Genomic DNA, 11,866 nt, shown 5'->3' on the forward strand with positions numbered 1-11,866 from the left:
CCGTCTGCAGGGATTTTGGAGCCCAAGGTAGTAAAGTCTCTCACTGTTTGCATTGTTTCCCCATCTATTTGCCATGAATTGATGGGACCAGATGCTATGATCTTAGTTTTTTGAATGTTGAGTTTTAAGCCAGCTTTTTCTTCCTTAAGCCAGCCTCTTCTTTCACCTTCATCAAGTGGCTCTTTAGTTCCTCTTCACTTCCTGCACAGTACATTGGCTGGGTCTAAATAGCATGTCTGTATCTGTGTCTCTTTCCTATGGTAGTTTCCTCCATGCAGACATGGGGGAAATGGCCTGACAGTGCCTGGCAGAGAAAATCGACTTCTCATCAGCTTGTGTGTCAAAAAATAAGCTCCTAAATTGCCTCTGATGTTTTTATTCACTTTTCCAAACCAGAGGGCTTTATCTCCAGCCAGCAATCCTTTAACACCAAGTGATAGAGCTCCAACAATAAGAAAAGGAAAGCAATCATTTGATGAAAATTACACCTATTATTGAAGAATTTTACTTCGATGTAGAAAATATGATAAAAGCTTTGGTGAATTGCACCATGAAATATAGACACTTAATAGGAGAGAGGAAAATGACAAACTCAGAGAAATAGAAATACCTCAGAAGGACACAACCCAAGGCATAGACAGTATAGAATCTTTAATAGCTTTAGGAATTGAGAAAACAAAACGGTCTACAAGGAAATAGCCCTAAAAAACGATAAGTTCCTGGAAACCATACCTTGTCAATCTCAGTGGAGATTTATAGTCACATGTCTGGTCACTCTTGGCTCATTTCAAGCTTGGGTCATCAAAGGTCTGCATGTATGGAAGGAGAATCTTCTTCAAGCCAAAAGATAATCCTAAAAAGCACTGGACTCCCAGCAGAGACATCAGCACCATCTTCTGTGAGCATCTCTTGCCAGAAGCCAATGTGCCTGTAGGCTCTGACCCGTGGACCCTTCTATGAGTCTCTAAAAATTGACATCTTTACCTCCAACACGATGTCTGTCTTTAAAAAATGAATGAAGTCTTTCTCAGGTGCCCAAGGGATATGTCTCACTCTAGTTACTGAAGTTTTGCCCAAATGTAAGATCAAAAATGTTAATAAAGGTGGAGAGACATTAGAGATAATTTACACAGGGGAAGGAGACCCATTCCAGGAAGCAGACCCAGGAGGGCACCCCGAATATAAATTGTCCTAGGAGACACACGTGATGACAAACCAAGAGATGACTGGGAAGGAGCAGCCAGGCAAAGAGCAGCAAGCTAAGGAAAACCAGAAGAACCGCTCAGCCATGTGGCTCACAGTCCCAGGTTTTATGGTACTGGAGCTAGTTTCTGGGTAGTCTCTAGCCAATCATCCTGCTTGCACCATATTTGGTACTCAGGGTCCTTCCTGGTGGTGCAAGCATCCCTCAGTAGGATCAGGGAACTTGCCCAATGCATTGAGGGGAATCTCACCAGGAGCGATGACTCCCAAGAGAGAAGGAGCTGAAAAGTATCACTTGGTTTTTCCCCAGGTACCATGGAAGATGTGCATTACTCTATACAATGGTAAATGTTGGACTGCAAAGTCCAACTTTATCTTAAATCACAGTGGCATTAAATATATTATGTAGTTTTTAAATAATGTCAAAAGAAGACCAACTTCTAGGTGCTAATCAGTTAAAAAGTCACCTCTCAATTGGCCACACATGGGGATTGAGGAGGCTTCCCTGGTTGCTCAGATAGTGAAGACTCTGCCTGCGATGTAGGAGACCCAGGTTCTATTCCTGGGTCAGGAAGATCCCCTGGAGGAGGAAATGGCAGCCCACTCCAGTATTCTTGCCTGGAGAATCCCATGCACAGAGGAGCCTGGCGGGCTACAGTCCATGGGGTCGCGAAGAGTCAGACACGACTGAGCAACTGACACTTTCACACTCTTCATGGGAGCTGAAATATTATCCTACATTATCTCCACACTGTGAAGTTCCCCACCCCAACCCCAATATGATTTTGTTGGGCCAAGAGAAAGAGGTTTTGTTCTCAGGTTTCACTGTGACGCACAGCAAAACGTATGATTGTTGAAGGGGTTGAAGAGGTCAGCTTGAGACTGAAAATGATACTTTATGACAAAGAACTTTTTTTAATTATCTGGTTCTAACCACTTGATGTCTAAAAGGGGAAAACTCAAAAAGTAGGTAAGGAAAGAAAATACATATCATGGTGGGATTTTCCCTCACTTTTTTGAACGAAGAACTTTGTGTCTCATATCAACTGGGAAAAAAAAAGCACAACATGGAGACTTGTGAGTTGTTTTATTTGGGCAAAACGAGGACTATAGACCAGGAGTCAGCCTTTCAGATAGCTGAGGACTTACCTGAGAAACTGAGGCAGGGAGACCAGGGGGGAGGGATGAGGGTCAGTATGCACATGATTTTGGCAAAAAGGCAGTGCATGCAATCGAGCATGTATTTTTTCCAGAAGGTTTCTACTAGTCTCATGAAGATGACTGCTGGTCACCAGGAGCAGATGACGACATGAAGGATTTTAGTACTTTCTAAATATGAGGACATGCAAGAATTTGGCTTATAAAGTCTTCTCCATCTAACTATCTAAAGACTGGTTCTGCCACTTTTTCCCAGAACACAGAGTGCCTCTTCCCTGCTCTCCACCCTGAACTCTCTTGGTGATGCCTTCCAGCCATCGCATCCTCTGTGGCCCCTTCTCCTCCTCAGCCTTTCGCAGCATCAGTGTCTAACACGTCTGGTGTGGATCTGTTCCTGGCAGCCTGTTCTTCCCTAGGAGAAACAGAATTCTCTCATTTACTCAAGAGAGAGCTAAATTTTTCCTTTAGACTGTAGATAAAATTATAACATCAGAAAACTTTGAGGAAAAGCAAAAAAAAAAAAGGTAAGAGAACACAGATGTTTTATTAAAAAAAAAAAAAGCATAATAGCCATATATAAAAGAACCCAAAATTAAAGTCCAAAACAGTTCAGTCCATTATGACACAAACTGCTCTGACACCAGCAGTCTCATTATATCTACATTTTACTAAACTAATTTCAATGCTATCACTGTGTCATCTGACCATTCATTTTTTATTGCTTATGCTAATGGGTTTTGTGGGTGGCGGATTAGTTGCATTTTAATGCCCAGCAGCAAAAGATGAAAATAGTCCAATGACAATAATGGATGAAAAAGTACCCTGCTGCTTACAGCTTCAGACATAGAACTACATGATTTTTTTGTTTTAATGTATATTGCCTCTGCTGGTTTAATCATTTTGACAATAATAGACCTCAATTCCACAGAGACTTTCCCCAAAGAATCCAATGTCTCCTGAATAATATTTTTCTCTCTACCATCCCCTAAATCTTTTCTAAAGTTTCCTAAGAATTACAGATAAGTCGGGCAAATGTATATGGTTCACTGCACATAAATCTATTTAACTTTCACATATGAGCGGATTCATTTAAAGGAAAGAAAATAAGATAACACTAGCAGAAACAATGCTTGATTAAAGGTGGCAAAAGTTTGAGGGAAGGAGAATGAAAACTCTGGGCGTACAGACCAACCAAGGCTGGAGAATATTTACTCTGGCTGCCCAAAAGGGTAAGTCTCCCCACGTTAGTGTGATAAAATACTAGATCTTACCTACAGCCCGTATAATGTTTCCGGTAGTGGAAAGAAAGGGAAACTTAGCAGGCTCATGGCCTGGGTGGATCTTGTGTTTTTCCTCTGCCTGTGCAAACAGAAGGCAATGCAAAAGTTGTAGACCTTCCAAAATTTAATGAAGTAATTATCTGTTTTCAACTACCAGCATGGAGCCCTTTCAGGTTAAAATCTGCTGGGCCAGCGGCTCAGACTGGTCCTGCCATATATAACCCAGAGACGTCTAATCATTTCACTGGAGTGAGACTCCAGTGGGTATTTAAACAACCCAGACAACAGACCACAAAACTTTCTGTCCTTTTTTTTCTGGAGTGAGGAGAGGGGAGTATGGTAAGGTAAGTAGAAAGATCTTAGAGATGCCATAAGTGATTCTTGTAAATAAATCTTTCCCAACTGAATAGCACACTCATTCTTGAACTTTTCACCTTTGGCCTTTTCCTTCATTTCTTCAATCAAGAAAACCAAGGCACTTTCTGCCAACAAACCTCTGTGAGCAAGAAATATCAACATGAACCTTCTAATGGATTTTTTCTTGTATTCCCCAATGAAGAACATCCCAGGAGGGATTTGTCTATTGTGGAGAACATGAAACCACTCCTGTGTTTGCGTGGATGGCACTGATCCCAAACCAACAGCTAGCTCCCTGTAAGATGTCACACACATTGTGTATGTAATCACACACACACACACACACACACACACACACGGCAGAACAAAGGGAGGTAAGCTGACAAGAACCCATGAGCTAGAAATGGAATTCCTTCAAATAAATCTTCTTGGATTCATTTTATCAGGAAAATTATTTATGCTTCTCTTTGCCTTCAGATTGAAACAGTCACTGTAGCTAAGCATTATGAAAATTACTAAAAGAAACCAGAGATTAGAGTTTGGAACCATCTTGAAATAAATGTCCAAACTGAGCATATTCTCTCCACTATATATATATGTTATAATGTATAATGTAATATATACATTTATAGGTATACATAATATACATATATATATTCTCCATTGTGTATACATATAGATTTGTATTATAAAGGAGTGGCAATAACTAAAAAGGAGCTAAGCCTCTTATTAAGTAGAGCATATGCATGGGCCTGAGCTCTCAGGTGGTGCTAGTGGTAAAGAACCCGCCTGCCAACACAGGAGACATAAGAGATGTGGGTTCGATCCCTGGGTTGGGAAGATCCCCCAGAGAAGGGAAGGGCTACCCACTACAGTTGGAGAAGGCAATGGCACCCCACTCCAGTACTCTTGCCTGGAAAATCCCATGGACGGAGGAACCTGGTGGGCTGCAGTCCATGGGGTCGCTAAGAGTCGGACACAACTGAGCGACTTCACTTTCACTTCTCACTTACCTGCACTGGAGAAGGAAATGGCAACCCACTCCAGTGTTCTTGCCTGGAGAATCTCAGGGACAGGGGAGCCTGGTGGGCTACCGTCTATGGGGTTGCACAGAGTCAGACATGACTGAAGTGACTTAACAGCAGTAGCAGTACCCACTACAGTATTCTTGCTTGGGAAACTCCATGAACAGAGCAGCCTGGCAGCCTCAGTCCATGAGGCTGGAAAGAGTTGGACATGACTGAAGTGATTTAACACACACACATGCATGGGCATGTGATGAAAATTTAGGTGATTAATATAAGCCCTGATGAGAAGATGCTGAGAGCTCTTAAAACAGAAACAACAAGCCAAGATTCTGAGCTCTGGGCTAAAACAATGGCATTTGGCATCACAGAGCCCACCGCTAAGGAGAAAGTAGAATCCAGCTGAAAGCACACAGGGTTAGAGAATGAGTCCCCCATCCGCACCTGTTAGGACCAGATCGTCTCCAGAATTTGGTTTCATCTTTTCCGAGGAAGCAAAGTGAAAATCTAATGTGATAAGGAAGAAAAGAATAATGACACAGAGTGAGGTAAGTCAGAAAGAGAAAAACAAATACTGTATATTAACATTTATACGTGGAATCTAGAAAACTGGTAAAGATGAAACTATTTGCAGGGCAGGAATGGAAATGACGTAGAGAAAAGACGTGCGGACGTGGCGGGGGGAAGGGTGAGCTGGGAGATAGGCCTTGACATTTGCACACCACCATGGGTAAAGCCGATAGCCCGTGGGAACCTGCTGTCTAGCGCAGGGAACTCGGCTCCTTGCTCTGTGACGACCTAGAGAGATGGGATGACGGAGGGCAGTGGGAGGAAGAGCCAAGAGGGAGGGGATATATGTAAACATAGAGCTGATTCACTTTGTTGTATAGCAGAAACTAACATAAAATTGTAAAGCAACCATACCCCAAAAAACTTTTTTAAAAAAATAAGTCTTGGCATAAATTAAAACAAAAAACAATAGTACCATCAGCTAAGATACATTGTTTTAAATTTGAAACAGTGCGATATTCCTGATTTTTATAATTGTGCTATGAATACATGGGGGGAGCTTCTCCAGTGGCTCAGCAGTAAGAAATCTGCCTGCAATGCAGGAGATGCGTGTTCGATCCCGGGCTCAGGAAGATCCCTGGAGGAGGACATGACTACCCACTCCAGTATTCTTGCTGGGAGAATCCCATGGACAGACAAGCCTGGGAGGCTGCGGTCCATGGGGTCACAAAGAGTTGGACACGACTGAAGTGACTGAGCAGGGAATTACATGTAAGATGTTAACTTTAGGGGAAGATGGATGAATGGTATATGGAGTATGCTTTTCTATTTTGGGATCTTTCTATAAATCCAACATTATTTCAGGTAAAAGATTTAAAAACAGTATTATATGGTAGAGGATTTTTAAAAGAAGTTAGCACAGGTCATTCAAACTCCAGAGTCTTTATGAGCTTGTCTCTCTTTTGGATGATAATCACAATGATCCTTGTGACCACTGTTTACACACAGTTAAATACTCTCATGGGGACTCAATAGCTATTGCCGGTGAAAACCTCAACGTGTCCCAACTTGAATCAGCTTAGACTGAAAACACCCAAAACACGAAGTTAGGAATAAGCAATTGATGAAGAACAGTGAGACTTAACCATATAACCCAGACACTGAGAACAAAAAGCTAGTTTCACTGTTGGCGCGTGTTTTATGTATTAGCAGCTTGTAAGGGGAAATAAATTCGGCAAAAAGGGAAGGAAATAGACATCTTTCATCCCCTATACTTTTGACAACTAAAAAAAAATCGATGGCCATCTTGATTCTACAAGAATGAAGTCACCTGCCACTGGAGTCAAGTCACTGACCTTCAACACACCCTGAAAGGAGCTTGGGAGTGAGGCAGTCTGTGCCCTGGGAAAACTGGGAGGACAGGCCTTCAGAGAGTTAGATATTTTCAAGAGAAAAGATTATGAGAACCTCAATTCTTACATCTTCCCATACTTAGAAAAACACTAGAACTGCTAACTAAGATGTCTGCTCCTCATGACTAGCAGCTGTCTTCAATGAAGATGTGTGTTTGGTTGCAACGTACCCTCTTCACTGAAACTGTATACAATGACCTTCTCCCCTTACTGCTTTGGAACAGTTTTTCAACACCGAGAGGCTGTCTCTTGGGCCATAGTCCCCAGTAAGATAGTGAATAAACTTGACTCAAAGTTTTTACATCATGCCTTTTTTTTTAAGTCTTGTAATATGCTTCTGACTAGTTTGCTCTTTTTAATTTATTTTTTGAATCTATAATTAATAGACTTATTAGAACAAGAAGTGGACAGATACAACTGGGTTCCATTTGCTCATTCCAGATAATTTCAAAGAACCTCTGAGCCATCTTCTGGAACACTAGCATTTATGTCTGATTTATAATGTCAGAAATCCACTGGCCTTTGTTGTCCTTGAGTCATCTTGCTGAATCAGTGGGTATATCCCATTGTTGTCCATACCTTGCACATTTCATGCATGCTCCGTTGTGTGCAAGTCTTTGTGACCCCATGAACTGTAGCCCACCAGGCTCCTCTGTCCATGGGATTTCCCAGGCAAGAATCCTAGGATTGCCTAGGGTTGCCAATTTCTCCTCCAGGGGATCTTCCAGAGCCATGGATTGAACCGGTGTCTCCCATGTTTCCTGCAGTTGCAGGCAGATTCTTTACCACTGAGCCACCTGGGAAACCTCACTCTGGCATATTAAACTGGGTTTGATTCTATTCTAATACACAAAGGCATGCTTTTTAGTAGAAAGCAATTACTAATTGCACTGAAAAAAACACTGACTTCAGCCAAAAGAAGAAAAAGCATCATTTAGTTATTTAGCTTTCAGGAGTGCCACGTTTAGAAGGTTTATCTTTGGGTTACTAAATATGTCATTTTCAGCATAAGAAATGGAGGCAGGCAACATTCAGATGAAAACATAATTAAGAAACATACTTGGTTGCTGAGTTGTTTTGTCATGAAATTAGGCACTCAGATTTCCATACTCAGGAAAAATAAATTTATTTATTTTACCACTAAATCAAATTTATTCACCACTAAAAAGTCATTTACATTTTAAAGGGATATAAAGAAAAAGACTGGTGATCCAGAAAGACTATGTAACTTAATCCTGAGTCAGGTTCCCTTGATTAGAAAACAAGTCAACCCAGGTGCGTAGGGGAGGTGGAGAGGGTGAAAATCGTCAAAGACCAGGCTATTGGATTTTTAACTACTCCACATCCCTTTTTACTGCACCAATTGCAAGCAAGTATCTTATCATGCTCAACAAAAATTGACATTGAAAAAAGCTAACCACCTCAATCTCCATCTCTCAGTGGGGCATTGACATAAAAGCTACTGCTACTTTGGTCAAGTTTTGAACAGAATAAAGCTTTAAGAAGTTTTGACTAAGTGTGTCTCTGAGACGTAGTATAAACAGTGGTGGTCAAAAAATTTTTTAAAAATTTAGAAGAAAAGAAAGACCTGCCTCTTGAGAGGCAGACCTGTATACAGGTCAGGAAGCAATAGTTAGAACTGGACATGGAACAACAGAATTGTTCCAAATAGGAAAAGAAGTACATCAAGGCTGTATATTGTCACCCTGCTTATTTAACTTATATGCAGAGTACATCATGAGAAACGATGGGCTGGAGGAACCACAAGCTAGAATCAAGATTTCTGGGAGAAATATCAATAACCTCAGATATGCAGATGACACCACCCTTATGGCAGAAAGTGAAGAGGAACGAAACAGCCTCTTGATGAAAGTGAAAGAGGAGAGTGAAAAAGTTGGCTTAAAGCTCAGCATTCAGAAAACTAAGATCATGGCATCCGGTCCCATCACTTCATGGGAAATAGATGGGGAAACAGTGGACAGAGTGGCTGACTTTATTTTTCTGGGCTCCAAAATCACTGCAGATGGTGATTGCTGCTATGAAATTAAAAGACACTTGCTCCTTGGAAGGAAACTTATGACCAACCTAGATAGCATATTCAAAAGCAGAGACATTACTTTGTCAACAAAGGTCCGTCTAATCAAAGCTATGGTTTTTCCAGAAGTCATATATGGATGTGAGAGTTGGACTATAAAGAAAGCTGAGCACTGAAGAATTGATGCTTTTGAACTGTGGTGTTGGAGAAGACTCTTGAGAATCCCTTGGACTGCAAGGAGATCCAACCAGTCCATCCTAAAGGAGATCAGTCCTGGGTGTTCATTGGAAGGACTGATGTTGAAGCTGAAATTCCAATACTTTGGCCACCTGAACCAAAGAGCTGACTCATTTGAAAAGACCCTGATGCTGGGAAAGATTGAGGGCAGGAGAAGAAGGGGACGATGAGATGGTTGGATGGCATCACCGACTCAATGGACATGGGTTTGGGTGGACTCTGGGAGTTGGTGATGGACAGGGAGGCCTGGCGTGCTGTGGTTCATTGTGTCACAAAGAGTCGGACACGACTGAATGACTGAACTGAAAGGAGGAAAGGAAGATATTTCCTGATGCGTGTGTGCTCATTCATCTCTCTTTGTGACCTTATTGGTTGTAACCTGCAAGGCTCCTCTGTTCATAAAATTCTGCAGGAAGAATACTGGCATGGCTGGCCATGCTCTCCTCCAGGGGATCTTCCCAACTCAGGGATCAATCCTGCATCTCTTGTCTCCTGCATTGACAGGTGGATTCTTTACCACTAGAGCCACCTGGGAACCCCTCCTGATGTATATATTTACTGTTAATTATAACTTTTTCCCACTTGAGTAAGGAAAGAAAGGGACCAGTCCAACAAAGCCTGGAATTTTATTACTTTTATAAAAATTGTCACCTTAATTTATGATCCTTACAACCCAAACCAAGTCCTTTCATGTTATATTTTTAAAACTCCCTAACAGTCAATCTCTGACATTCCTCATTAGACTTATCAACTCTTGTTTCTGGAGTCCAGTTTATTTGGCTTGGAGGGATCAGCCAACTCTTTGGAGATTCCCAATAGGCCCAGTGCCAAATTCTTCTGTTTGATCTAATTGTGATGAGTTAATGGCTTCACAAAAATTTATTTTGATCCAAATCTTCCCAGGCACACAGACTTTTTAAAGAAATAATATTTTCATACTTAGAGAAGAATAACAACCAAGCTTTTAAAATATTTGATTTCCTTCCTTCTCATCCTAGCTAAAAGCTTTCTTCATTCTCCATAGAGGTTTTAAAGGATATAAACAGGTATAAATCACTTGCCTGACTAACCTGAACCTTCACACACTTAGTGGACTAGAGGTGATGGGCATTTCTGATTTATATTCTACATTTCCCTTGAAGTGGTTAGTGAGTAATGAGCCGGCAAAAGAGAGGCAGAAAGCCCAAGTGCAATCCCTGCTGGGTGACCTTGATTATTGTTGCTGTTCAGTCATGTCCGACTCTTTGTGACCCCATGGATGGCAGAATGTCAGGCTTCCCTGTCCTTCACCATCTCCTGGAGTTTGTTCAAACTCATGACCATCGAGTCAGAGATGCCATCCAACCATCTCATCTCTGTTGTCCCCTTCTCCTCCTATCTTCAGTCTTTCCCAGCATCAGGGTCTGTTCCAATGAGTCAGTTCTTCCCATCAAGTGGCCAAAGTATCAGAGCTTCAGTTTCAGCATCAGTCCTTCCAATGAATATTCAGGGTTGATTTCATTTAGGATTGACTGGTTTGATCTCCTTGCTGTCCAAGGGATTCTCAAGAGTCTTTTCCAATACCACAGTTCAAAAGCATCAATTCTCAGCCTTCTTTATGGTCCAACTCTCACATCCATACATGACTATTGGAAAAATAATAGCTTTGACTATACAGAGCTTTGTTGGCAAAGTAGCATCTCTTCTTTTTAATACACTGTCTAGGTTTGCCATAATTTTACTTCCAAGGACCAAGAATCTTTTGATTTCATGGCTGCAGTCACCATCTGCAGTGATTTTGGAGTCCAAGAAAATAAAATCTGTCACTGTTTCCATTAAGACCTTGATTAAGCCCTCCCTTTTGGCTGAAGGTTACATTCCCAGGACTTTTCTGAGGAAGAAGCCGAGAGCTGACAGGGGCAGAAGTACAGGCAGGAAGTTGATGATCAAAAAGAGTTGCCCGCTCATAAGTGAAAAAGCCAGTTTAAAACTCAATATTATAAAAACTAGGATCGTGACACCCAGTCCTATCACTTCATGGCAAATAGAAGGGGAAAATGTGGAAGGAGTGACAGATTTCCTCTTCTTGGGCTCTCAAATCACTGCAGATGGTGAGCGCAGCCATGAAATTAGATGATTACTTCTTGGCAGGAAAGCTATGACAAACCTAGACAGTGTGTTAAAGAGCAACGAAAGACATCACTTTGTCGACAAAGGTCTGTATAGTCAAAAGTATGGTTTTTCTAGTAGTCATGTACGGATGGCAGAGATGGAGCATAAAGAAGGTTGAGCACCAAAGGACTGATGCTTTCAAAATGTGGTGCTGGAGAAGACTCTCGAGAGTCCCTTGGACAGCAAGATCAAACCAGTCAATTCTAAAGGAAAGCAACCCTGAATATTCATTGGAACGTTTGATGCTGAAGCTGAAGCTCCAAAACTTTGGCTACCTGTTGCGAAGAGCTGACTCATTGGAAAAGACCCTGATGCTGCAAAGATTGAAGGCAGGAGGAGAAAGGGATGATAGAGGATGAGATGGTTGGATGGCATCACCAGTTCAATAGACATGAACTTGGGCTGGCTCTGGGAGATGGTGAGAGAGAGGGAAGCCTGGTGTGCTGCAGTCCTTGAGGCCCCAGTTGGGCATGACTTGGCGACTGAAGAACAACAACA

The sequence above is a fragment of the Capricornis sumatraensis genome, chromosome 1 (assembly GCF_032405125.1).
Source record: "Capricornis sumatraensis isolate serow.1 chromosome 1, serow.2, whole genome shotgun sequence".
Taxonomy (NCBI): Eukaryota; Metazoa; Chordata; class Mammalia; order Artiodactyla; family Bovidae; genus Capricornis; species Capricornis sumatraensis.